Source organism: Oncorhynchus nerka, linkage group LG1 (genome assembly GCF_034236695.1).
Source record: "Oncorhynchus nerka isolate Pitt River linkage group LG1, Oner_Uvic_2.0, whole genome shotgun sequence".
Lineage (NCBI taxonomy): Eukaryota > Metazoa > Chordata > Actinopteri > Salmoniformes > Salmonidae > Oncorhynchus > Oncorhynchus nerka.
In genome coordinates, this window is record NC_088396.1 from 43,294,907 (window position 1) to 43,321,752 (window position 26,846).

Here is a 26,846-nt window from a genome sequence, read left to right on the forward strand (position 1 = left end):
TGGTTGGGTGATAGGAGGGAGGGAGCTGGTGGGTGGGTGATAGGAGGGAGGGGGCTGGTGGTTGGTGGGGAGGAGCTGGTGGGTGGGTGATGGGAGGAGGGGCTAGTGGATGATGGGAGGGAGGGGGCTGGTGGGTGATGGGAGGAGAGGGGCTGGTGGGTGATGGGAGGGGAGGGGCTGGGGTGATGTGAGGTAGGGGCTGGTGGGTGATGGGAGGAGGGGCTGGTGGGTGATGGGAGGGAGGGGCTGGTGGGTGATGTGAGGTAGGGGCTGGTGAGTGATGGAGGGGCTGGTGGGTGATGGGAGGAAGGGAGGGGGCTGGTGGGTGATGAGAGGAGGGGCTGGTGGGTGATGGGAGGGAGGGGAGCTGGTGGGTGATGGGAGGGGAGGGCTGGTGGGTGATGGGAGGAAGGAGGGGCTGGTGGGTGATGGGAGGGAGGGGCTGGTGGGTGATGAGAGGGAGGGGCTGGTGGGTGATGGGAGGAAGGGAGGGGCTGGTGGGTGATGGGAGGGAGGGCTGGTGGGTGATGAGGAGGAGGGGCTGGTGGGTGATGGGAGGAGCTGGTGGGTGATGAGAGGGAGGGGCTGGTGGGTGATGGGAGGAAGGGAGGGGCTGGTGGGTGATGGTGGGATGGGGGGTGATGAGGGAGGCTGGTGGGTGATGGGAGGGAGGGGGGCTGGTGGGTGAGGGAGGGGCTGGTGGGTGATAGGAGGGGCTGGTAGGTGGGTGATAGGGAGGGAGGGAGCTGGTGGGTGGGTGATAGGGAGGGAGGGGCTGGTGGTTGGGTGATAGGAGGGAGGAGCTGGTGGGTGGGTGATAGAGGAGGGAGGGCTGGTGGTTGGGTGATAGAAGGAGGGAGCTGGTGGGTGGGTGATGGGAGGGGAGGGGCTAGTGGGTGATGGGAGGAGGGGCTGGTGGGTGATGGGAGGGAGGGGCTGGTGGGTGATGGGAGGGAGGGGCTGGTGGGTGATGTGAGGTAGGGGCTGGTGGGTGATGGGAGGGAGGGGCTGGTGGGTGATGGGAGGGAGGGGGTGGGTGATGTGTGGGGCTGGTGGTGATGGGGGGAGGGGCTGGTGGGTGATGAGAGGGAGGGGCTGGTGGGTGATGGGAGGGAGGGGGCTGGTGGGTTATGTGAGGAGGGGCTGGTGGGTGATGGGAGGAGGCTGGTGGGTGGGTGATAGGAGGAGGGAGCTGGTGGGTGGGTGATAGAAGGAGGGCTGGTGGTTGGGTGATAGGAGGGGAGGGCTGGTGGGTGGGTGATAGGAGGGAGGGCTGGTGGTTGGGTGATAGAAGGAGGAGCTGGTGGGTGGGTGATGGGAGGGAGGGGCTGGTGGGTGATGGGAGGAGGGGCTGGTGGGTGATGGAGAGGAGGGGCTGGTGGGTGATGGGAGGGAGGGGCTGGTGGGTGATGGGGTAGGGATGGTGGGTGATGGGAGGGAGGGGCTGGTGGGTGATGGGAGGGAGGGGCTGGTGGGTGATGTGAGGTGGGGCTGGTGAGTGATGGGAGGGAGGGGCTGGTGGGTGATGGGAGGAAGGGAGGGGCTGGTGGGTGATGGGAGGAGGGCTGGTGGGTGATGGGAGGGAGGGGGCTGGTGGGTGATGTGAGGTAGGGGCTGGTGGGTGATGGGAGGAGGGGGCTGGTGGGTGATGGGAGGAGGGGCTGGTGGGTGATGTGAGGTAGGGGCTGGTGGTGATGGGAGGGAGGGGCTGGTGGGTGATGAGAGGAGGGGCTGGTGGGTGATGGGAGGGAGGGGGCTGGTGGGTGATGTGAGGTAGGGGCTGGTGAGTGATGGGAGGGAGCTGGTGGGTGATGGGAGGAAGGGAGGGGCTGGTGGGTGATGGGAGGAGGGGCTGGTGGGTGATGAGAGGGAGGGCTGGTGGGTGATGGGAGGGAGGGAGCTGGTGGGTGATGAGAGGGAGGGGCTGGTGGGTGATGGGGAGGAAGGGAGGGCTGGTGGGTGATGGTAGGGAGGGCTGGTGGGTGATGAGAGGGAGGGGCTGGTGGGTGATGGGAGGAAGGGAGGGGCTGGTGGGTGATGGGAGGGAGGGGCTGGTGGGTGATGAGAGGGAGGGGCTGGTGGGTGATGGGAGGGAGGAGCTGGTGGGTGATGAGAGGGAGGGGCTGGTGGGTGATGGGAGGAAGGGAGGGGCTGGTGGGTGATGGGAGGGGGGCTGGTGGGTGATGAGGGAGGGGGCTGGTGGGTGATGGGAGGAAGGGAGGGGCTGGTGGGTGATGGGAGGGAGGGGCTGGTGGGTGATGAGAGAGGAGGGGGCTGGTGGGTTATGAGGGGAGGGGCTGGTGGGTGATGGGAGGGGGGCTGGTGGGTGGGTGATAGGAGGGAGGAGCTGGTGGGTGATAGGAGGAGGGGCTGGTGGTTGGGTGATAGGAGGGGAGGGAGCTGGTGGGTGGGTGATAGGAGGGAGGGGCTGGTGGTTGGGTGATAGGAGGAGGAGCTGGTGGGTGGGTGATGGGAGGGAGGGCTGGTGGGTGATGGGAGGGAGGGGCTGGTGGGTGATGGGAGGGAGGGGGCTGGTGGGTGATGGGAGGGAGGGGCTGGTGGGTGAGGTGGGAGGGAGGGGCTGGTGGGTGATGGGAGGAGGGGCTGGTGGGTGATGTGAGGTAGGGGCTGGTGGGTGATGGGAGGGAGGGGGCTGGTGGGTGATGGGAGGGAGGGCTGGTGGGTGATGTGAGGTAGGGGCTGGTGAGTGATGGGAGGGAGGGGCTGGTGGGTGATGAGAGGGAGGGGGCTGGTGGGTGATGGGAGGAGGGTGGGGCTGGTGGGTTATGTGAGGGAGGGGCTGGTGGGTGATGGGAGGAGGGGCTGGTGGGTGGGTGATAGGAGGAGGGAGCTGGTGGGTGGGTGATAGAAGGAGGGGGCTGGTGGTTGGGTGATAGGAGGGAGGGAGCTGGTGGGTGGGTGATAGGAGGGAGGGGCTGGTGGTTGGGTGATAGAAGGGAGGGAGCTGGTGGGTGGGTGATGGGAGGGAGGGGCTAGTGGGTGATGGGAGGGAGGGGCTGGTGGGTGATGGGAGAGGGGGGGCTGGTGGGTGATGGGAGGGAGGGGGCTGGTGGGTGATGTGGTAGGGGCTGGTGGGTGATGGGAGGGAGGGGCTGGTGGGTGATGGGAGGGAGGGGGCTGGTGGGTGATGTGAGGTAGGGGCTGGTGAGTGATGGGAGGGAGGGGCTGGTGGGTGATGGGAGGAAGGGAGGGGCTGGTGGGTGATGGGAGGGAGGGGCTGGTGGGTGATGGGAGGGAGGGGCTGGTGGGTGATGTGAGGTAGGGGCTGGTGGGTGATGGGAGGAGGGGGCTGGTGGGTGATGGGAGGGAGGGCTGGTGGGTGATGTGAGGTAAGGCTGGTGAGTGATGGGAGGGAGGGGGCTGGTGGGTGATGAGAGGGAGGGGCTGGTGGGTGATGGGAGGGGAGGGGCTGGTGGGTGATGTGAGGTAGGGGCTGGTGAGTGATGGGAGGGAGGGGCTGGTGGGTGATGGGAGGAAGGAGGGGCTGGTGGGTGATGGGAGGGAGAGGGGCTGGTGGGTGATGAGAGGGAGGGGCTGGTGGGTGATGGGAGGAGGGAGCTGGTGGGTGATGAGAGGAGGGGCTGGTGGGTGATGGGAGGAAGGAGGGGCTGGTGGGTGATGGTAGGGAGGGGGCTGGTGGGTGATGAGAGGGAGGGCTGGTGGGTGATGGGAGGAAGGGAGGGGCTGGTGGGTGATGGGAGGGAGGGCTGGTGGGTGATGAGAGGAGGGGCTGGTGGGTGATGGGAGGGAGGAGCTGGTGGGTGATGAGAGGAGGGGCTGGTGGGTGATGGGAGGAAGGAGGGGCTGGTGGGTGATGGGAGGAGTGGGCTGGTGGGTGATGAGAGGGAGGGGCTGGTGGGTGATGGGAGGAAGGGAGGGGCTGGTGGGTGATGGGAGGAGGGGCTGGTGGGTGATGAGGAGGGAGGGGGGGCTGGTGGGTTATGTGAGGAGGGGCTGGTGGGTGATGGGAGGGAGGGGCTGGTGGGTGGGTGATAGGAGGAGAGGGAGCTGGTGGGTGGGTGATAGGAGGAGGGCTGGTGGTTGGGTGATAGGAGGGAGGGAGCTGGTGGGTGGGTGATAGGAGGAGGGGCTGGTGGTTGGGTGATAGAAAGGAGAGGAGCTGGTGGGTGGGTGATGGGAGGGAGGGCTAGTGGGTGATGGGAGGGAGGGGCTGGTGGGTGATGGGAGGAGGGGGCTGGTGGGTGATGGGAGGGAGGGGCTGGTGGGTGATGTGAGGTAGGGGCTGGTGGGTGATGGGAGGGAGGGGCTGGTGGGTGATGGGAGGGAGGGGCTGGTGGGTGATGTGAGGTAGGGGCTGGTGAGTGATGGGAGGGAGGGGCTGGTGGGTGATGGGAGGAAGGGAGGGGCTGGTGGTTGATGGTATTGAGCCTGTCTAATGAGTATAGCCTTGGTGAGGTTAGTTGAAGAAAGTCTAAGAAACATCGCTCAGTATTTATAGGAGGTACAAGAGTCTTAAGAAGACATGAAAACGTCAGTGTCGCTTGCATATAAAACATAAGAGATAAAACAGTCTGTTAGCTGAGACAGCATAACAGGGTGAAGCAGGATGAGTGGATCTGTTGGCTGTACTGTCAACATCCAGTCGTCTACAAGGAGCCCTGGCTTAGTGTGTTCCCAGCCCAGGCCGTCTGGAGGGAGGCTGGATCGAGACACCAGGATGCCAGCCAACACAGCCTGTCAAGGCCTGCCTAGGCTCCACGCTCTCTTCTCCTTATATATACAGTGCCCTGGTCAAAACAGTGATGTTTCTTTCTGCTGGAACACAGATGGCACCAACTGCCTTAACAGCTCAGCATTGGTTTATTCATCTCCACGTCTTCAGTAACCTGTATTGGGAATAGGGTGCCATTTGGGAAGTACCCCAGGACGATAGTCTGCAAGCACCGCACCCACATTAGCAGACAGACAGACCATGAGCGGCATAGAACCAGGGATGCATGCTGCCACAACTTAAGGCACTTCCTCATAACAGATACAGAACCCAGAAGAAGACGAATATTATAGCAGGTCACTACAGGGATTCTAATCATTAGCCTTGCCACCAACTGCAGAATTTCTAACCAGCACAGCAGCTAGACTATAACAATAGCAATTGTATCTTTGTCACGGCTCAAAGAGGAATCATTAATCCATGCAGAGAAACCATGTGAGGTAATGAAGAGGGACATCGGGAATACAGCAAGAGAGGCTTTCTTGCTGGTGAAATGGGTCAGGGACCAAGGTAAGCCTGTAAGGGGCTGGTGGGTGGGTGATGGGAGAGAGGAGCTGGTGGGTGATAGGAGGAGAGAGGGGCTGGTGGGTGGGTGATAGGAGGGAGGGAGCTGGTGGGTGATAGGAGGGAGGGGAGCTGGTGGGTGATAGGAGGGAGGGAGCTGGTGGGTGATAGGAGGGAGGGGCTGGTGGTTGATAGGAGGGAGGGAGCTGGTGGGTGATAGGAGGAGGGAGCTGGTGGGTGATAGGAGGGAGGGAGCTGGTGGGTGATAGGAGGGAGGGAGCTGGTGGGTGATAGGAGGGAGGGAGCTGGTGGGTGATAGGAGGGAGGGGGGCTGGTGGTTGGGTGACAGGAGGGAGGGAGCTGGTGGGTGGGTGATAGGAGGAGAGGCTGGTGGGTGGGTGATAGGAGGGAGGGAGCTGGTGGGTGATAGGAGGAGGGAGCTGGTGGGTGATAGGAGGAGGGAGCTGGTGGGTGATAGGAGGGAGGGGCTGGTGGTTGGGTGACAGGAGGGAGGGAGCTGGTGGGTGGGTGATAGGAGGGGAGGGAGCTGGTGGGTGGGTGATAGGAGGAGGGAGGGGCTGGTGAGTGGGTGATAGGAGGAGGAGGGGCTGGTGGGTGGGTGATAGGAGAGAGGGAGCTGGTGGGTGATAGGAGGGAGGGGCTGGTGGGTGGGTGATAGGAGGGAGGGAGCTGGTGGGTGGGTGATAGGAGAGGGAGCTGGTGGGTGATAGGAGGGAGGGAGCTGGTGGGTGGGTGATAGGAGGGAGGGAGCTGGTGGGTGGGTGATAGGAGGGAGGGAGCTGGTGGGTGGGTGATATGAGGGAGGGAGCTGGTGGGTGGGTGATAGGAGAGAGGGAGTTGGTGGGTGGGTGATAGGAGGAGGGAGCTGGTGGGTGGGTGATAGGAGGAGGGAGCTGGTGGGTGGGTGATAGGAGGAGGGAGCTGGTGGGTGGGTGATAGGAGAGAAGGAGCTGGTGGGTGATAGGAGGGAGGGGGCTGGTGGGTGGGTGATAGGAGGAGGGCTGGTGGGTGGGTGATAGGAGGAGGGAGCTGGTGGGTGGGTGATAGGAGGGAGAGAGTTGGTGGGTGGGTGATAGGGAGGGAGGGAGCTGGTGGGTGGGTGATGGGAGGGAGGGAGCTGGTGGGTGGGTGATAGGAGGAGAGGGTTGGTGGGTGGGTGATAAGGAGGAGGGAGCTGGTGGGTGATAGGAGGAGGGAGCTGGTGGGTGATAGGAGGGAGGGAGGGGCTGGTGGGTGATGGGAGGAGGAGGGGCTGGTGGGTGATGGGAGGAGGGAGGGAGGGGCTGGTGGGTGATGGGAGGGAGGAAGGGAGGGGCTGGTGGTTGATGGGAGGAGGAATGGGAGGAAGGCTGGTGGTTGATGGGAGGAAGAGCCATTCTAATGGGAGTGTAGGGGCTGGTGAGGTTATTGAAGGAGGAAGAAACATCGCTCAGTATTTATAGGATGAATAAGACTCTTGAGAAGACATGAAAACATCAATCTCGCTCTATTCTCTGTTGCTGATATACTGTTAGTAATTGGTTTACTCAGCTTTGCTTTCAGAGGCACTCGGCATCTCAGAAAAAAACAGTTCAGTGTAAAAAGCAAAGCAAAATACCACAGTACTCAGCTGATAACACAGATTTATCAGGGAGTCAACCAGGCCTGGCAGACAAGCAGCCCTGCTAGCTGGGGAAGAGGACATAGATATAGAAAGATGGGTGATGGGAGGGAGGGGCTGTTGGGTATAGTTGATAGAGGGGCTGGTGGGTTGTTGGGAGGATGACTGCACTATCGACTATTCACATCTGATTCATTCTTACACACTGGTGGGTGATGGGATCATCTTCTGGTGGGCTGACATACAGGAGAGTTTTGAATCTAATTTATTCTGTTGTATTCTGGTGGAAAATGGGAGTCAACAGAGAGGTGGCTCCTCTGTCTATGGGAGGAAAGTTAAATGATGTGAGGAACTCTTCCTCCTCATCTTCGACCATCCTCTACCTCAGACAGCTTTTTCTCATCTTATCCTCTCTCTCTCTCTCTCTCCCTCTATGTCCAACACTGATCAGAGAAGTGAGAATGGGTATTTCCCTAAGTGGACAAATAGCAGTGTCACTCTCATGGGAACTAAACACATCTCATTTCTTTACCTAATTTCTCAACATGTCAGATACACATTTGTACATACGGTACCAGTCAAAGGTTTGGACTCATTCAAGGGTTATACTGGTTATTTAGGAATTTTCTGGTGGGTAATGGGAAAACATCAAAACTATGAAATAACACATATGGAATCATGTAGTAGCCAAAAAAAGTGTTAAAAATATAAAAATATATTTAGATTCTTCAAAGGGAGGGGCTGGTTTTCTTGATGGGAGGGAAGGGAGGGGCTGGTGGGTTCTCTCAGGAAGGGAGGGGCTGGAATGCTTTTCAAACAGTCTTGAAGGGAGTTCCCACATATGCTGAGCACTCGCTGGTGGCTTTTCCGGAGGAAGGAGGGTTGGTTGGTTTTCCAACTCAACCCAAACCATCTCAATTGGTGGGTGAAGTCAGGTGATTGTGGAGGGCTGGTCATCTGATGCAGCACTCCATCACTCTCTTCTGGGTCAAATAGGAGGACACAGCCTGGAGGTGTGTAAACCCTTGGATGAGTAGGTGTGTCCAAACGTTTGACTGATACTGATATGACTAGGGGCTTTGGGTGCATCTTGAAAAACTTCAGACATTAACTGGGAGTAAGGAGGGGCTGGTGGGTTTACACTGAGATATTCAGGGGCTGGTGGGTTTAGATTAAACTTTTGGGTTATAGTGAAGAAGGGATATGGGTAATGGGATAAACTTCATATTAGTGCCATTATGTATGACGGCCTAGGGGCAGTGGGTTAACCATTATGGGTGATGGGAGGAACAGTGGGTTAACCTGGTGGGTGATGGGAGGAACAGTGGGTTAACCATTATGTATGGCTAAAAGTGTGGGTGATGGGCAAAGGGTGGTTACTTTGAAGAATCTCAAATAGGGGCTTTTGGGTATAATTGTTTAACACTTTTTTGTTACCACAAGTGTTATTTCATAGTTTGATGTCTTCACTATTATTCTACAATGTAGAAAATAGTACAAATAAAGAAAGGGGCCTGGTGGGTGATGGGAACAGGGAGTTAACTGTTCCTAGGCCTTCATTGAAAATAAGAATTTGTTCTTGGGTGATTGCCTAGTTAAATAAAGGTAAACATATCAAATTAAAATATTAAAACACTAGGCTGGTGGGTATAGGAAGGGAGGGGCTGGTGGGTGATTTGGAAAGAGCCACTGGATAGTTTGGGAGGGGAGGGGCTGTTGAATCTATTCCTTTGAAGTTTTTTAATACATTTGTTGCTACTTTTTACTAAGTATATGATGCAGTTAACTGGTGCAGTATGGGAGATAAAATGGATAACGTTCTTCATTTAACCTGTCACATTATTTTGCATGATGAAGGAGCCAGTGGGTTTGTTTGTAAATGGCACAACTGGATGGGTGCATGAGCAGGCGAGTCCAGCTGGGTGATTGACAGGGGCTCGTGTTTTATGGGAAAGTCAACGGTGTTTTTTGATAGACTGATCAGGGACATGCAACTGGGTTTTTCTTTTCAGAAAATACATTAGTGCAAGACATTCAGGGCAGAAAATACATCAGTGAACACATTCAGGAAAATAGCTTAATTTTCATCATATGACAACAGGTGTGCAACGGATTTGGCTGGTGGTGATGGGACAATGAAAGAGCAAGTATTTTTTGGGAAAAATGATGCATGTTTGGTATCAATGTTTATCATAGGGAAAGAATGTAACCAGGTGATTTCCTAGGGAGCTGGTGGTGGGTGATGGGAGAGAGGAGGGGCTGGTGGGTGATGGAGAGGGGGCTGGTGGGTGGGTGATGGGAGGAGGAGGGAGGGGCTGGTGGGTGATGGGAGGGGAGGGCTGATGGAGGAGGAGGGCTGGTGGGTGATGGGAGAGGGGAGGGGCTGGTGGGTGATGGGAGGAAGGGAGGGGCTGGTGGGTGATGGGAGGAAGAGGGGCTGGTGGGTGATGGGAGGAAGAGGGGCTGGTGGGTGATGGGAGGAAGGAGTTGGTGGGTGATGGGAGGAAGGGAGGGGCTGGTGGGTGATGGGAGGGGGAGGGGCTGGTGGGTGATGGGAGGAGAGGAGGGGCTGGTGGGTGATGGAGGAGGGGCTGGTGGGTGATGGGAGGAAGGGAGGGGCTGGTGGGTGATGGGAGAGGAAGGGAGGGGCTGGTGGGTGATGGGATTGAGCCATGGGATAGGATGGTGGGTGATGGGAGGAAGGGAGGGCTTGGGTGAGGTTAGTTGAAGAAAGTGAAGAAACATGGTGGGTGATTTATAGGATGAATAAGACTCTGGGTGATGGGAGACATGGAAACATCAATGATGGGAGGAGGGATTCTCTGTTGCTGATATACTGTTAGTGATGGGAGGACTCAGCTTTGGGTTCAGAGGGCTGGTGGGTGATGGGAAAAACAGTTCAGTGGGTGAAAGGAAGGGAGGGGCTGGTGGGTGAAATGGGACCAAGGGACTGGTGCTGATAACACAGATTTATCAGGGAGTCTGGTGGGCCTGGGAGACAAGGGAGCCTGGTAGCTGGGGAAGAGGACATAGATATAGAAAGATACAGACGGGTTGTTGGGTATAGTTGATAGAGGCTGCTACCATTGATGGGATGACTGCAATCGACATATTCATCTGATTGGGTGATGGGAGGACAGTGGGCTGGTGGGTGATGGGAGGGGATCATCTTGGGTGATGGGAAAACATACAGGAGAGTTTTGAATCTAATTTATTCTGTTGTATTCTGTGTAGTCAACAGGGAGGGGCTGGTGGGTGATGGGAGGAAGGGAGGGGCTGGTGGGTGATGGGAGGAAGGGAGGGCTGGTGGGTGATGGGAGGGAGGGGCTCCCTGGGTGATGGGAGGAAGGAGGGGCTTTTGGGTGATGGGATCCTCTCTCTCTCTCTCTCCCTGGTCCAACACTGATCAGAGAAGGGGCTGAGAATGGGTGATGGGAGGAAGGGAGACAAATAGGAGGGAGGGGGCTGGGGTGATGGGAGGAAGGAGGGAGCTGGTGGGTGATGGGGAGAAGGGAGGGGGGCTGGTGGGTGATGGGAGGAAGGGGCTGGTGGGTGATGGGAGGAAGGGCTGGTGGGTGATGGGAGGGAGGGGGGGCTGGTGGGTGATGGGAGGGGAGGGGCTGGTGGGTGATGGGAGGAAGGGAGGGGCTGGTGGGTGATGGGAGGAAGGGAGGGCTGGTGGGTGATGTGAGGGAAGGGGCTGGTGGGTGATGGGAGGAAGGGAGGGGCTGGTGGGTGATGGGAGGAAGGGAGGGGCTGGTGGGTGATGGGAGGAAGGGAGGGGCTGGTGGGTGATGGGAGGGAGGGGCTGGTGGGTGATGGGAGGAAGGGGGGGGCTGGTGGGTGATGGGAGGAAGGGAGGGGCTGGTGGGTGATGGGAGGAGGGGGGCTGGTGGGTGATGGGAGGAAGGGAGGGGCTGGTGGGTGATGGGAGGAAGGGAGGGGCTGGTGGGTGATGGGATAGGAGGGAGTGGGTGATGGGAGGAAGGGGAGGGGCTGGTGGGTGATGGGAGGGAGGGGCTGGTGGTGGGTGATGGGAGGAAGAGGGCTGGTGGGATGGGTGATAGGAGAGGGGGCTGGTGGTTGGGAGATAGAAGGGAGGGAGCTGGGGGTGGGTGATGGGAGGGAGGGGATGATGGGGAGGGGCTGGTGGGTGATGGGAGGAAGGAGGGGCTGGTGGGTGATGGGAGGAGGGGCTGGTGGGTGATGGGAGGGAGGGAGGGGCTGGTGGGTGATGGGAGGGAGGGGCTGGTGGGTGATGAGAGGGAGGGGCTGGTGGGTGATGGGAGGGAGGGGGGCTGGTGGGTGATGAGGAAGGGAGGGGCTGGTGGGTGATGGGAGGAAGGGAGGGGCTGGTGGGTGATGGGAGGAAGGGAGGGGCTGGTGGGTGATGGGAGGAAGGGAGGGGCTAGTGGGTGATGTGAGGAAGGGGCTGGTGGGTGATGGGAGGAAGGGAGGGGCTGGTGGGTGATGGGAGGAAGGGAGGGGCTGGTGGGTGATGGGAGGAAGGGAGGGGCTGGTGGGTGATGGGAGAGGAGGGGCTGGTGGGTGATGAGAGGGAGGGCTGGTGGGTGATGGGAGGAGGGAGCTGGTGGGTGATGAGAGGAGGGGCTGGTGGGTGATGGGAGGAAGGGAGGGGCTGGTGGGTGATGGGAGGGAGGGGGCTGGTGGGTGATGAGAGGAGGGGCTGGTGGGTGATGGGAGGAAGGAGGGGCTGGTGGGTGATGGGAGGAGGGGCTGGTGGGTGATGAGAGGGAGGGGCTGGTGGGTGATGGGAGGGAGGGCTGGTGGGTTATGTGAGGGAGGGGCTGGTGGGTGATAGGAGGGAGGGGCTGGTAGGTGGGTGATAGGAGGAGGGAGCTGGTGGGTGGGTGATAGGAGGGAGGGGCTGGTGGTTGGGTGATAGGAGGGAGGAGCTGGTGGGTGGGTGATAGGAGGAGGGGCTGGTGGTTGGGTGATAGAAGGGAGGGAGCTGGTGGGTGGGTGATGGGAGGGAGGGGCTAGTGGGTGATGGGAGGAGGGGCTGGTGGGTGATGGGAGGGAGGGGCTGGTGGGTGATGGGAGGGAGGGGGCTGGTGGGTGATGTGAGGTAGGGGCTGGTGGGTGATGGGAGGGAGGGGGCTGGTGGGTGATGGGAGGGAGGGGCTGGTGGGTGATGTGAGGTAGGGGCTGGTGAGTGATGGGAGGGAGGGGGCTGGTGGGTGATGGGAGGGAGGTGGGGCTGGTGGGTGATGGGAGGGAGGGTGGGGCTGGTGGGTTATGTGAGGAGGGGCTGGTGGGTGATGGGAGGGAGGGGCTGGTGGGTGGGTGATAGGAGGGAGGGAGCTGGTGGGTGGGTGATAGAAGGGAGGGGCTGGTGGTTGGGTGATAGGAGGAGGGAGCTGGTGGGTGGGTGATAGGAGGGAGGGGCTGGTGGTTGGGTGATAGAAGGGAGGGAGCTGGTGGGTGGGTGATGGGAGGGAGGGCTAGTGGGTGATGGGAGGGAGGGGCTGGTGGGTGATGGGAGGAGGGGCTGGTGGGTGATGGGAGGAGGGGCTGGTGGGTGATGTGAGGTAGGGGCTGGTGGGTGATGGGAGGGAGGGGCTGGTGGGTGATGGGAGGGAGGGGCTGGTGGGTGATGTGAGGTAGGGGCTGGTGAGTGATGGGAGGGAGGGGCTGGTGGGTGATGGGAGGAAGGGAGGGGCTGGTGGGTGATGGGAGGGAGGGGGCTGGTGGGTGATGGGAGGAGGGGCTGGTGGGTGATGTGAGGTAGGGGCTGGTGGGTGATGGGAGGAGGGGCTGGTGGGTGATGGGAGGGAGGGGCTGGTGGGTGATGTGAGGTAGGGGCTGGTGAGTGATGGGAGGGAGGGGCTGGTGGGTGATGAGAGGGAGGGGCTGGTGGGTGATGGGAGGGAGGGGGCTGGTGGGTGATGTGAGGTAGGGGCTGGTGAGTGATGGGAGGGAGGGGCTGGTGGGTGATGGGAGGAAGGGAGGGGCTGGTGGGTGATGGGAGGGAGGGGGGCTGGTGGGTGATGAGAGGGAGGGGCTGGTGGGTGATGGGAGGGAGGGAGCTGGTGGGTGATGAGAGGGAGGGGCTGGTGGGTGATGGGAGGAAGGAGGGGCTGGTGGGTGATGGGGAAGGAGGGGCTGGTGATGAGGTGATGGGTGATGGGAGGAAGGAGGGGCTGGTGGGTGATGGGAGGAGGGGGCTGGTGGGTGATGAGGGAGGGGCTGGTGGGTGATGGGAGGGAGGGGCTGGTGGGTGATGAGAGGGAGGGGCTGGTGGGTGATGGGGAAGGAGGGGCTGGTGGGTGATGGGAGGGAGGGGCTGGTGGGTGATGAGAGGGAGGGGCTGGTGGGTGATGGGAGGAAGGGAGGGGCTGGTGGGTGATGAGAGGGAGGGGCTGGTGGGTGATGGGAGGAGGGGCTGGTGGGTGAGGGAGGGGCTGGTGGGTGATGGGAGGAGGGGCTGGTGGGTGGGTGATAGGAGGGAGCTGGTGGGTGGGTGATAGGAGGGAGGGGGCTGGTGGTTGGGTGATAGGAGGGAGGGAGCTGGTGGGTGGGTGATAGGAGGGAGGGGCTGGTGGTTGGGTGATAGAAGGGAGGAGCTGGTGGGTGGGTGATGGGAGGGAGGGGCTAGTGGGTGATGGGAGGGAGGGGCTGGTGGGTGATGGGAGGGAGGGGGCTGGTGGGTGATGGGAGGGAGGGCTGGTGGGTGATGTGAGGTAGGGGCTGGTGGGTGATGGGAGGGGGGGCTGGTGGGTGATGGGAGGAGGGCTGGTGGGTGATGTGAGGTAGGGGCTGGTGAGTGATGGGAGGGAGGGGCTGGTGGGTGATGGGAGGAAGGGGAGGGGCTGGTGGTTGATGGTATTGAGCCTGTCTAATGAGTATAGCCTTGGTGAGGTTAGTTGAAGAAAGTCTAAGAAACATCGCTCAGTATTTATAGGAGGTACAAGAGTCTTAAGAAGACATGAAAACGTCAGTGTCGCTTGCATATAAAACATAAGAGATAAAACAGTCTGTTAGCTGAGACAGCATAACAGGGTGAAGCAGGATGAGTGGATCTGTTGGCTGTACTGTCAACATCCAGTCGTCTACAAGAGCCCTGGCTTAGTGTGTTCCCAGCCCAGGCCGTCTGGAGGAGGCTGGATCGAGACACCAGGATGCCAGCCAACACAGCCTGTCAAGGCCTGCCTAGGCTCCACGCTCTCTTCTCCTTATATATACAGTGCCCTGGTCAAAACAGTGATGTTTCTTTCTGCTGGAACACAGATGGCACCAACTGCCTTAACAGCTCAGCATTGGTTTATTCATCTCCACGTCTTCAGTAACCTGTATTGGGAATAGGGTGCCATTTGGGAAGTACCCCAGGACGATAGTCTGCAAGCACCGCACCCACATTAGCAGACAGACAGACCATGAGCGGCATAGAACCAGGGATGCATGCTGCCACAACTTAAGGCACTTCCTCATAACAGATACAGAACCCAGAAGAAGACGAATATTATAGCAGGTCACTACAGGGATTCTAATCATTAGCCTTGCCACCAACTGCAGAATTTCTAACCAGCACAGCAGCTAGACTATAACAATAGCAATTGTATCTTTGTCACGGCTCAAAGAGGAATCATTAATCCATGCAGAGAAACCATGTGAGGTAATGAAGAGGGACATCGGGAATACAGCAAGAGAGGCTTTCTTGCTGGTGAAATGGGTCAGGGACCAAGGTAAGCCTGTAAGGGGCTGGTGGGTGGGTGATGGGAGAGAGGGAGCTGGTGGGTGATAGGAGGGAGAGAGGGCTGGTGGGTGGGTGATAGGAGGGAGGGAGCTGGTGGGTGATAGGAGGGAGGGAGCTGGTGGGTGATAGGAGGGAGGGCTGGTGGGTGATAGGAGGGAGGGGCTGGTGGTTGATAGGAGGAGGGAGCTGGTGGGTGATAGGAGGGAGGAGCTGGTGGGTGATAGGAGGGAGGAGCTGGTGGGTGATAGGAGGGGGAGCTGGTGGGTGATAGGAGGGAGGGGAGCTGGTGGGTGATAGGAGGGAGGGCTGGTGGTTGGGTGACAGGAGGGAGGGAGCTGGTGGGTGGGTGATAGGAGGGAGGGAGCTGGTGGGTGGGTGATAGGAGGGAGGGAGCTGGTGGGTGATAGGAGGGAGGGAGCTGGTGGGTGGGTGGAGGGAGGGAGCTGGTGGGTGATAGGAGGGAGGGGCTGGTGGTTGGGTGACAGGAGGGAGGGAGCTGGTGGGTGGGTGATAGGAGGGAGGGAGCTGGTGGGTGGGTGATAGGAGGAGGGAGGGGCTGGTGAGTGGGTGATAGGAGGGAGGGAGGGGCTGGTGGGTGGGTGATAGGAGAGAGGGAGCTGGTGGGTGATAGGAGGGAGGGCTGGTGGGTGGGTGATAGGAGGGAGGGAGCTGGTGGGTGGGTGATAGGAGAGAGGGCTGGTGGGTGATAGGAGGGAGGGAGCTGGTGGGTGGGTGATAGGAGGGAGGGAGCTGGTGGGTGGGTGATAGGAGGGGGAGCTGGTGGGTGGGTGATATGAGGGAGGGAGCTGGTGGGTGGGTGATAGGAGAGAGGAGTTGGTGGGTGGGTGATAGGAGGGAGGGAGCTGGTGGGTGGGTGATAGGAGGGAGGGAGCTGGTGGGTGGGTGCTAGGAGGGAGGGAGCTGGTGGGTGGGTGATAGGAGAGAGGGAGCTGGTGGGTGATAGGAGGGAGGGGCTGGTGGGTGGGTGATAGGAGGAGGGAGCTGGTGGGTGGGTGATAGGAGGGAGGAGCTGGTGGGTGGGTGATAGAGAGGAGTTGGTGGGTGGGTGATAGGAGGGAGGGAGCTGGTGGGTGGGTGATAGGAGGGAGAGAGGGGCTGGTGGGGGGTGATAGGAGAGAGGGAGTTGGTGGGTGGGTGATAGGAGGGAGGGAGCTGGTGGGTGGGTGATAGGAGGGAGGGAGCTGGTGGGTGGGTGATAGGAGAGGAGTTGGTGGGTGGGTGATAAGAGGAGGGAGCTGGTGGGTGATAGGACGGAGGAGCTGGTGGGTGATAGGAGGGAGGGAGGGGCTGGTGGTTGATGGGAGTGAGGAGGGGCTGGTGGGTGATGGGAGGGAGGAGGGAGGGGCTGGTGGGTGATGGGAGGGAGGGGGGCTGGTGGTTGATGGGAGGGGGAGGGGCTGGTGGTTGATGGGAGGGAGGAAGGGAGGGGCTGGTGGTTGATGGTATTGAGCCATTCTAATGAGTGTAGCCTTGGTGAGGTTAGTTGAAGAAAGTCGAAGAAACATCGCTCAGTATTTATAGGATGAATAAGACTCTTGAGAAGACATGAAAACATCAATCTCGCTCTATTCTCTGTTGCTGATATACTGTTAGTAATTGGTTTACTCAGCTTTGCTTTCAGAGGCACTCGGCATCTCAGAAAAAAACAGTTCAGTGTAAAAGCAAAGCAAAATACCACAGTACTCAGCTGATAACACAGATTTATCAGGGAGTCAACCAGGCCTGGCAGACAAGCAGCCCTGTAGCTGGGGAAGAGGACATAGATATAGAAAGATACAGACGACGTTGTTGTTATAGTTGATAGAGGCTGCTACCATTGTTGGCTTGATGACTGCACTATCGACATATTCACATCTGATTCATTCTTACACACAATGTATACATCATCTTCTGTGGAAAACATACAGGAGAGTTTTGAATCTAATTTATTCTGTTGTATTCTGTAGAAAATGTAGTCAACAGAGAGGTGGCTCCTCTGTCTACGCAGTATTAAAGTTAAATTGTGTAACTCTTCCCTCCTCATCTTCGACCATCCCCTCTACCTCAGACAGCTTTTTCTCATCTTATCCTCTCTCTCTCTCTCTCTCCCTCTCTATGTCCAACACTGATCAGAGAAGTGAGAATGGGTATTTCCCTAAGTGAGACAAATAGCAGTGTCACTCTCAGCGGCAACTAAACACATCTCATTTCTTTACCTAATTTCTCAACATGTCAGATACACATTTGTACACATACGGTACCAGTCAAAGGTTTGGACTCATTCAAGGGTTATACTTTATTTAGACTATTTTCTACATTGTAAAATAATAGTGAAAACATCAAAACTATGAAATAACACATATGGAATCATGTAGTAGCCAAAAAAAAGTGTTAAAAATATAAAAATATATTTAGATTCTTCAAAGTAGCCACAGTTTTTCTTGACGACAGCTTTGCACACTCTTGGGATTCTCTCAACCAGCTTCACCTGGAATGCTTTTCAAACAGTCTTGAAGGAGTTCCCACATATGCTGAGCACTCGTTGGTGGCTTTTCCGGAGCACTTGTTGGTTGGCTTTTCCAACTCAACCCAAACCATCTCAATTGGGTTGAAGTCAGGTGATTGTGGAGGCCAGGTCATCTGATGCAGCACTCCATCACTCTCCTTCTTAGTCAAATAGCCTTTACACAGCCTGGAGGTGTGTAAACCCCTTGAATGAGTAGGTGTGTCCAAACGTTTGACTGATACTGTATATGACTACGACTTTGCCACAGCATCTTGAAAAACTTCAGACATTAACTTAGAGTAAGTAAGTAAGTAAATTTACACTGAGATATTCCAGGCCATGCTGTGTTTAGATTAAACTTTTTAAGTTATAGTGAAGAAGTGATATGCCTAATGCATAAACTTCATATTAGTGCCATTATGTATGACGGCCTAGGAACAGTGGGTTAACCATTATGTATGACGGCCTAGGAACAGTGGGTTAACCATTATGTATGACGGCCTAGGAACAGTGGGTTAACCATTATGTATGGCTAAAAGTGTCGTCAGGGCAAAGGGTGGTTACTTTGAAGAATCTCAAATAGAATTTTTTTAAATATAATTGTTTAACACTTTTTTGTTACCACAAGTGTTATTTCATAGTTTTGATGTCTTCACTATTATTCTACAATGTAGAAAATAGTACAAATAAAGAAAGGCCCTTGAATGAGTAGATGTGTCCTGAACAGGCAGTTAACCCACTGTTCCTAGGCCTTCATTGAAAATAAGAATTTGTTCTTAACTGACTTGCCTAGTTAAATAAAGGTAAACATATCAAATTAAAATATTAAAACACTAGGCTTGGGTGGTATACCGTATACCGTATACCGGGGTATTTGGAAAGAGCCACTGGATAGTTTGGCAATACCGTTGAATCTATTCCTTTGAAGTTTTTTAATACATTTGTTGCTACTTTTTACTAAGTATATACCTGCAGTTAACTTGTGCAGTATGCTAGGAGATAAAATGGATAACGTTCTTCATTTAACCTGTCACATTATTTTGCATGATGAAGCTGAGCCAGTCGAGTGTTTGTTTGTAAATGGCACAACGGATGAAAGCATGAGCAGGCGAGTCCAGCTGTGTATTGACAGGGGTCGTGTTTTATATTGAAAGTCAACGGTGTTTTTTGCTTCAATAGACTGATCAGGGACATGCAACTATAATTTTTCTTTTCAGAAAATACATTAGTGCAAGACATTCAGCAGAAAATACATCAGTGCAACACATTCAGCAGAAAATAGCTTAATTTTCATCATATGACAACAGGTGTGCAACGCTATTTGGCTGGTAGCCACACAAGTAAATGAGCTGACAATGAAAGAGCAAGTATTTTTTTGCAAAAATGATGCATGTTTGTTATCAATGTTTATCATAGAAAGAATGTAACCAGCTACATTTCCTAATGTTTTGTTTAAAGTTAATCTGCCATTTTACTGGAGAAAAGTAGGTTGGCTACACTGAGAAAAGTAACAGAGAAAAGTAGCTCAAATCAAATGTTATTGGTCACATACACATGTTTAGCAGATGTTAATGCGAGTGTAGCGAAATGCTTGTGCTTCTAGTTCTGACAATGCAGTATTAATCAATGAGTAATCTAACCTAACAATTTCACAACAACTACCTTATACACACAAATGTAAAGGAATGAATAAGAATATGTACATACTATAAATATATGGATGAGCGATGGCCGAACGGCACAGGCAGGATGCAGTAGATGGTATAGAGTACAGTATATACATATGAGATGAGTAATGTAGGGTATGTAAACATTATATAAAGTGGCATTGTTTAAAGTGACTAGTGACACATTTATTACATCCAATTATTAATTATTAAAGTGGCTAGAGTCTGTATGTTGGCAGCAGCCACTCAATGTGAGTGATGGCAACTGAGAAGTGAGAAGTGCAACTGAAGCATGAAATTAGTCTGATGCCGAGGCTGAAATTACAATAAGCATTTTTACATCTATTTACAAAACGTAGCAAGATAGTTCTTATGTGTTTTCTCTTTTCTTCCTGCATGAAAACACAGAATTCTGTTTTAATGCAATTCCTAAGTTTAATTTAGTGATTGATCTAAGTAAGAGGCTGGATTAATAAGGTGACGGGGCATCGTATTATTGTGTAAGTTTCTGACATGATTGAGAAGTCAAAGCCCATTGGATTAATTATTTGTACATTCTGCCACTACCTTGATTTCCTTGCTTTTTCCTCCTCTCTGTTTTCCACCTGTCTTCTCCTCCTCCTCTTCTCTGACCTCAGCAGGCAGGCCCGTTCCCCTAGCGCAGGTATTCCCAAACTGGGGTACGGGCACGAGCAATGCCGGCCGGGGTACGCCAAATAAAAACACGATTCACATTTTTTTTCTCACATTTTCAAACAGTCTATTTATATTTTCCAACGGGGCTATACATTTGGGTGCCATTTTTTTCTCTCGCCTGAGCAGCCTCGTTTCACTGCCAAAAATAAAATGGAACAATCTAGTGTTCAGCGAAATAACAACACAATTTTAAATGCAGGTAGCCTCGTCAAATAATTAACATCTGGCATCTGGCATAACATGAACCGTTATTCTCTCGTGGGAATTCCACTAACGGTCCATATCTGGGGCAAAGTATTGACACAATTTTTTAATTGGGAGACGAGCTGAATTTTACTGACCATAATTTTCACTTGTCTGACCGCTTGCATTATGACGATCTGGGTGATGTTTCTTTCTCGCCTGAATTATCCGAATCTAGAATTACAGGGGCAGATTACAACTATATTCAATGTGCGGGACAACATTGAGGCTATGATTAAGAACTTGGAGCTCTTCTCTGTCTGAATTAACAAAGACAACTCACAGGTCTTTCCATCATTGTGTGATTTTTTTGTGTGCAAATGAACACACATGTGAACCGTGGAATTATGGCATGCCTGTCACTTTCCTATCATTTCCAAAACTTGCTTATTGCGCTGCAGACTACACGCACATTGTACATTCAGATCCACAGAACCAGACGAGCAGCTTGTGGCTGTTAGGATGCTCCTGAGGGCTGACAAACTTTACTCCACAGCAATGTCTCAAAATGTGGCAACCGCAATGAGCTGTTGACCATACCAGGCAGTGATGCAACAATGTTCTCGATGGTGCAGCTGCAAAACTTTGAGGATCTGGGGACCCATACCAAATCTTTTCAGTCTCCTGAGGGGGAAAAGGTGTTGTCGTGCCCTCTTCACGACTGTCTTGGTGTGTTTGGACCATGATAGTTCATTGGTGATGTGGACATCAAGGAACTTGAAACTCTCGACCCACTCCACTACAGCCCAGTCGATGTTAATGGGGGCCTGTTCGGCCACCTTTTCCTGTCGTCCACAATCAGCTCCTTTTTCTTGCTCACATTGAGGGAGAGCTTTCTGACCTCCTCCCTATAGGCTGGCTCATCGTTGTCGGTGATAAGGCCTACCACTGTTGTGTCGTCAGCAAATGTAATGATTGTGTTGGAGTCGTGTTTGGCCACGCCGTCGTGGGTTAACAGGGAGTACAAGAAGGGACTAAGCATGCACCTCTGAGGGGCCCCAGTGTTGAGGATCAGCATTGTGGACACTATGGTGTTGAAAGCTGAGCTGTAGTCAATGAACATTATTCTCACATAGGTGTTCCTTTTGTCCAGGGGGTTAAAGGGCAGTGTGGAGTGCGATTGAGATTGTGTCATCCGTGGATCTGTTGGGGCGGTATGCGAATTGGAGTGGGTCTATGGTTTCCGGGATGATGGTGTTAGGAATCCCTTTTGGCCCGACAGTCTAGGGGGGGATGGTAATGAGACCCGTAACACAACTCATGCAAATTATTATGGTGACAAAGTAAAAGTGTGCACGAAATAACCACGACAACAGAAATCTACCGTCAAACTCTAGGTTTATTTATAAACACACGGTAACGGGGGGAGCAGGAAAAGGGGCTGAGCTGGACCCAAGGAAAGAAACAATAAGCATCCAAAACACCCCTAAGCTAGACTAGCCTACTTTAACAACAGCTAACTAACTAACCAAAAATACAGTGGGTGGTCCGCCCAGTTCTAACTACTGTATTTAACAAAGTTTACCTACGGGTAGTGTATGCCCATGGGCGACTTGTCTTGGTTTCCCCTTTTCCCACCAGCAAACAAACAAACACCATAACCCAAAAACAATACTCACAGGTGATGACAAAGTGCTATGTGGTGCTTAAACAAAAGAGAGGTTAAGACACAAAGCGAGCGTGAAACACAGAGACCTACAGACATGGCATTTACAGAGAGATTGAGCTAGAGATTGAGCTAGAGATTGCTTTAGAAAAAACAAATGATGGGGTTTTTAAACCATGGGGAAGGAACTGTGATAGGGTAGGAAATAGGAGGAGGTGTGTCTTCTGATTGATGATTGATTGTTGACTGATTGGGGAGTGATGGTTTTCACCTGTGAGGGGAGAAGGAGAGAAAAGAAACACACACAGGATACACACACACACAGGATAACTGTATCCGTAACAGATGGTGTTGATGTGAGCCATGACCAGCCTTTTAAAGCACTGCATGGCTACAGACGTGAGTGCTACGGAGCGGTAATCATTTAGGCATGTTACCTTCCCTTTCTTGGGCACAGGGACTATGGTGGTCTGGTTGGTACCCAGTCCTAAGTACTTTTAATGAACCCGAGGGTAAATCCCTGAGAGTGGATCAATACTAATTCCATGAAAACAAATAGTCACTGGAATAATTTGTGGCTAAAAAAAAACATTTTATTACATCCCATCTTCCTAGTGGAGAGACCCAGATTCCTGGGTGGGAAACTGAGTTGCAGGGCAGAGTGATGCCAATTTTTATTCAAATGTTTTATTTTACCTTTATTTAACTAGGCAAGTCAGTTAAGAACAAATTCTTACTTTCAATGAGGGCCTAGGAACAGTGGGTTAACTGCCTTGTTCAGGAGGAGAACAACAGATGTTTACCTTGTCAGCTTGGGGATTTGTTCTTGCAACCTTCCGGTAACTAGTCCAACGCTCTAACCACTAGGCTACCTGCTGCCGTGATAAGGAGGGGAGTAGAGGTGAGGGGCGGGGCGGGGGTGATCCACCAAGCCCTCCTGTAATACCAGTCAATGATCCTGGGAGAGTCCAACTGAATTGGGGAGGGTCATCTGCAATCTGCATCTCTGATCTTACACTGAACAAAAATATAAACATGTAAAGTGTTGGTCCCATGTTTCATGAGCTGAAATAAAAGATCCTGGAAGTTGTCCATATACACAAAACGCTTACTTCTCTCTAATGTTAGTGAACATTTCTCCTTTGCCAAGATAATCCATCCACCTCACAGTTGTGGCATATCAAGAAGCTGATTAAACAGCATGATCATTACACAGGTGTAGTGCACCTTGTGCTGGGGACAATAAAAGGCCACTCTAAAATGTGCAGTTTTGTCACACAACACAATGCCAGAGATGAGAATTGATTATTATTAATTTTCTTATATGAACTGTAACTCAGTAAAATCTTTTAAAATAGTTGCGTTTATATTTTTGTTCAGTATAGATGCAGTGCTGTCAGAGAACAATACATAAACCCCCCTCTGAGTGTAGAGAGAACAGAAAGAAAGAAAGAAAGAAAGAAAGAAAGAAAGAAAGAAAGAAAGAAAGAAAGAAAGAAAGAAAGAAAGAAAGAAAGATAGAAAGAAAGAAAGAAAGATAGAAAGAAACAAAGAAAGAAAGAAAGAAAGAGAGAGAGCGAGAGAGAGAGAGAGAGAGAGAGAGAGAGAGAGAGAGAGAGAGAGAGAGCGAGAGAGAGAGAGAGAGAGAAAGAAAGAGAGAGAGAGAGAGAGAGAGAGAGAGAGAGAGAGAGAGACTGATCTTGAGAATGCAGCAGTAATTGGTTTTGTGATTTCAATGGCTATCAATGAATATGTGAAATGAAATAATCTGCTTGGCAAAAGCCTCAGTGCCAGTGATATTACGTGGGAGAATAGGAACACTGCTTCCATGAACTTATCCACTTTGCCATGGAGAGACTGTTAGCTAGCCTGGTTGTTCCATTAGTCAGGCTAATGTTGATGCTCTGAGATTGATTCCTATAGTATAGTCCTATTACACTGTATCTCAGTGAGAACATCTTATACCATTTTAATCTATAGTAGTTTAAATGGTCCATATGTTGTTATTGGTTAACTCTTGGTGGTTTAGAGAAAACGATATTAGAGTAATGCAACCCAGAATGTAACACGCTTCACCAAAGCGAGTGCCATTGCTATTCCAGGAAAACACAGAGTTCATTGAAATAATGAGGAGAAAAAAACTAGAATCTATCTCAGAGGAAGACTTTCAAACGTTCGTGGAAATGGGAATGCTCTAGAAATCAATGTCAGGTAACTCCAAATGATGAATATTCAGATCCCTGAGGTGTGTGTGTGTGTGTGTGTGTGTGTGTGTGTGTGTGTGTGTGTGTGTGTGTGTGTGTGTGTGTGTGTGTGTGTGTGTGTGTGTGTGTGTGTGTGTGTGTGTGTGTGTGTGTGTGTGTGTGTGTGTGTGTGTACTGGTGCACGTCTGAATGTACTACATAAGAGTGAGGTTGAGAAAAGGGTCATTAAGAAGTTAGCTATGGCTTAGTGTTTTTTTTAAATTATTTGTTCAGAATGCAGTGTTAAGGGAGCTAGCGTACAAGCATTTCACTGTAACTTTTATACCTGCAGTGAACTGTGAATGTGATAATTACAATTTGATTTGATTTTACATGATTTAGTCCTTTATCTTGGTCTGTTAGCTAATTGTCTCATGTTGATAAAGATAACTAAATCCCTGGTGCAGCAGCAGCTTGTTAAAACAAAGCCCTTGGTTTCCGGTTCTTTCCTCCTTAATTAACAGGCTCCCACTGCAGACTGCTCAGACTGCTCCCCTTCCTCCCAAATCACACCCTCCGTCCTCCCCTTCACAGATCTCTCAGAACGCTCCCCTTCCTACCAAATCACACCCTCCGTCCTCCCCTTCGCAGATCTCTCAGACCGCTCCCCTTCCTACCAAATCACCACCTTCGCCTCCCCTTCACAGAGCCTGAGACCACTCCCCTTCACAGAGCCTGAGACCACTCCCCTTCACAGAGCCTGAGACCACTCCTCTTCACATCGGCCCAATTTAAAAGTAGACACATCCGACATGGCTTTCTCCCACTGCTGAGCTGCAATATGTTGTGTTTAATAATTCAGACCCTACAGCACTAGGTGGCTCTGCTCCGGCTGAGAGGACCGCTCCAGTCCACAGCCTGCAGAACCAGGGGAAGAACCAACCTCCCTCTCTCCCCCTGCTTCCCCCTCCTTCTCCTGCCTCCCTATTTCCCCCCCACCTCCCTATTTCCCCCAGCCTCCCCTCCCCTCCCCTGCCCTGCCTCCCTCTGCCTTCCCCTCCCCTCCCCCTCTCTCTCACTCCACACAGTCCACACTGGCTCCCCCAGCCTCCCTTTTCCTGCAGTACCTCCCAGGCTCTCTCCCACAACGATTTCAGTGCAAACAATCGATTCCTTTAGTAAGGGAAGTGCCACCTGGGATTCAGCTCCCTGCCACCGAGGCTTCTGTTGTTATGATGAGTTTGTGCCAAAGAAAGTGGGGTGCAGGCACCTGGACTGAAGCAGGGTACCAATATACAGTACATTACAGGAGACAGTCCTTGGTGGTATCAACATTGACCCACAACAACATTAAAGGACATGGAAAGTGGAACAAATGTTAATATTCTGAGGTAAAACAGTCTCTACAGTGTCAGTACATATGATATACAGCATTTTCTTCACAGCTCTGAGTAACATCATGCCGTGTGCTGAAGGAAATCTCAGAACATTCTCTCAGGAAAACACAGCATAGCAACAGCACCGCCTTTCAAAGTCCCCCAGGTTGTTAAGTTCACTGACTGTCTGCAAAGGCTTACAGCACCTCATTATAATAATTACCAAACTCACTCGCTGTTGACTCCAGTACTAATTCAATCCTGTGGGATTGCGTCTGCCTACTGTAATCTACTACATCTACCGCATACAGCTCACAGCATTAGATTTAGTTTTGTCTCCTTTGTTTTCTCTTAATGCAAGTCCATGCAGTAAGCTGGCAAATTACGGTTATATCCATTTGGAAAGCATTTTTGCCCTTTTAACGATCTGCCGGTGGAGAACTGTCCAATCTACAGCATCAGACTGATGTCATTTCAGTTGAGCCGTGGAAGGGCGCAGTGAGAAGGCAACAGAGGAACAGCTTAATTGGGAGAATTCAGGACAAATATGACGGAGAGAAATAATTGATGTGTGTTTTCTCAGTCCGGTGTTCACCATCAAAGCCCTCAAAGACAGACCTTGACTGTAAGAACCTTCACCTTCACCATCAAAGCCCTGAAAGACAGACCTTGACTGTAAGAACCTTCACCTTCACCATCAAAGCCCTCAAAGACAGACCTTGACTGTAAGAACCTTCACCTTCACCATCAAAGCCCTCAAAGACAGACCTTGACTGTAAGAACCTTCACCTTCACCATCAAAGCCCTGAAAGACAGACCTTGACTGTAAGAACCTTCACCTTCACCATCAAAGCCCTGAAAGACAGACCTTGACTGTAAGAACCTTCAGAAAACAATGGCAATAGAGGGTTAGAGATCTAACAATGTTACCACCACTGACAATGGTCACAACTATGTGTGTCATGTTCTCCTGGGCACAGTGGTCACAACTATGTGTGTCATGTTCTCCTGGGCACAGTGGTCACAACTATGTGTGTCATGTTCTCCTGGGCACAGTGGTCACAACTATGTGTGTCATGTTCTCCTGGGCACAGTGGTCACAACTATGTGTGTCATGTTCTCCTGGGCACAGTGGTCACAACTATGTGTGTCATGTTCTCCTGGGCACAGTGGTCACAACTATGTGTCCCATGTTCTCCTGGGCACAGTGGTCACAACTATGTGTCCCATGTTCTCCTGGACACAGTGGTCACAACTATGTGTCCCATGTTCTCCTGGACACAGTGGTCACAACTATGTGTCCCATGTTCTCCTGGACACAGTGGTCACAACTATGTGTCCCATGTTCTCCTGGGCACAGTGGTCACAACTATGTGTCCCATGTTCTCCTGGACACAGTGGTCACAACTATGTGTCCCATGTTCTCCTGGACACAGTGGTCACAACTATGTGTCCCATGTTCTCCTGGACACAGTGGTCACAACTATGTGTCCCATGTTCTCCTGGGCACAGTGGTCACAACTATGTGTCCCATGTTCTCCTGGACACAGTGGTCACAACTATGTGTCCCATGTTCTCCTGGACACAGTGGTCACAACTATGTGTCCCATGTTCTCCTGGACACAGTGGTCACAACTATGTGTCCCATGTTCTCCTGGGCACAGTGGTCACAACTATGTGTCCCATGTTCTCCTGGGCACAGTGGTCACAACTATGTGTCCCATGTTCTCCTGGGCACAGTGGTCACAACTATGTGTCCCATGTTCTCCTGGACACAGTGGTCACAACTATGTGTCCCATGTTCTCCTGGGCACAGTGGTCACAACTATGTGTGTCATGTTCTCCTGGACACAGTGGTCACAACTATGTGTGTCATGTTCTCCTGGGCACAGTGGTCACAACTATGTGTGTCATGTTCTCCTGGACACAGTGGTCACAACTATGTGTGTCATGTTCTCCTGGGCACAGTGGTCA

At 53.1% G+C, this 26,846-nt stretch overlaps 1 protein-coding gene across 1 annotated transcript in view; it reads right to left on the reverse strand.

The window, feature by feature from the left end:
• LOC115118823 (transmembrane protein 163a) overlaps positions 1-26,846 on the reverse strand; it is a 138,540-nt gene that overhangs the window by 46,995 nt on the left and 64,699 nt on the right. The gene's annotated exons all lie outside the window — the stretch shown is intronic.